We start from the raw sequence: 1,173 nt of genomic DNA, 5'->3' as shown, positions 1-1,173 counted from the left end.
ATAGTATTAATTTTACTACGAAATACTACAAAATATTACACAAGTTTTAATTATTTTACGGATGGATATACCTAAACCTTGCTACAACACTTATAGGCAGTGTACCTAATCGTAGAGTAGTGTAGTTTTTAGTAAGTCCGGTTCGTTCCACAGGGAGCTAGTGATTACGTACTATATTTTTATAAAACTATATTTATATAAATATATATATATATAAGTAGTAATATTATTATAAAAGGGGGGTTTTTACCGTTTAATGACCGGTTTGTCGATTTTATATTTTTAAGCGTAAAGATAAATGACAATAATTAAAGTGCGTAAAATAAATAAATGACGATAAATAAAATAACAATAAATAAAATTGCGATAGAATATGAAATAAAATGATTATGCTTATTTAAACTTCCGTAATCATGATGTTTGACGTTTTGATTTTAATTAATTGTTACTCGGGTTAATTGTCCTTTGTCATGGTTTATTTGATACCTATCTGGTTTTTATCCATAATAGTTCATCGGTCATAAATATAAAGTGCGAGTGTCCTCGTCAAATTACCCTTATACCCGAAGTCAAATATTCCAACTAATTAAGGATTTAAACTGTGACGCAGTTATCACTTCTGTCAACAATTACACCAGTTATCACTGTATGTAATCTACCCCTGTTTTGATTAGATATGAATATTAATTTACCCACTTGATCAGTTTGAATAATCAATTACCCAACCCGAATAATTAATTAAATGATTATAATAGATTCCATATGAACGTCACTAAATAGGACAACCATAATCATTATTAATTATTAGGATAATTAATTTGAAGATAGGTTCGACAGACTCCAATGAGTTGTCACTCAATTAGACAATACCCCCCATCTATTAATAGTCAATAGTCCAATTTTCACAAGTGTCGGTCTTTTGCCCAAACCTTAATTATGGTACAAAGCCCAATTACCCAATTTTAGTAATTAGCCCAACATCATGATTACTTCGTTTTAAATAAGCATAATAATAACTTAGCTACGAGACATTAATATAAAAAGGTTGAACATAACTTACAATGATTAAAAATAGCGTAGCGTTACACGGACAGAATTTCGACTTACACACTCAAACGATCTCTATCATAAATCTTATTATTATCATAATTTAAAATTAAAATTAAGATTATT

Source organism: Rutidosis leptorrhynchoides, chromosome 9 (genome assembly GCF_046630445.1).
Source record: "Rutidosis leptorrhynchoides isolate AG116_Rl617_1_P2 chromosome 9, CSIRO_AGI_Rlap_v1, whole genome shotgun sequence".
Lineage (NCBI taxonomy): Eukaryota > Viridiplantae > Streptophyta > Magnoliopsida > Asterales > Asteraceae > Rutidosis > Rutidosis leptorrhynchoides.
The sequence above is the reverse complement of the archived record's forward strand: the minus strand, read 5'-3'. Positions refer to the sequence as shown.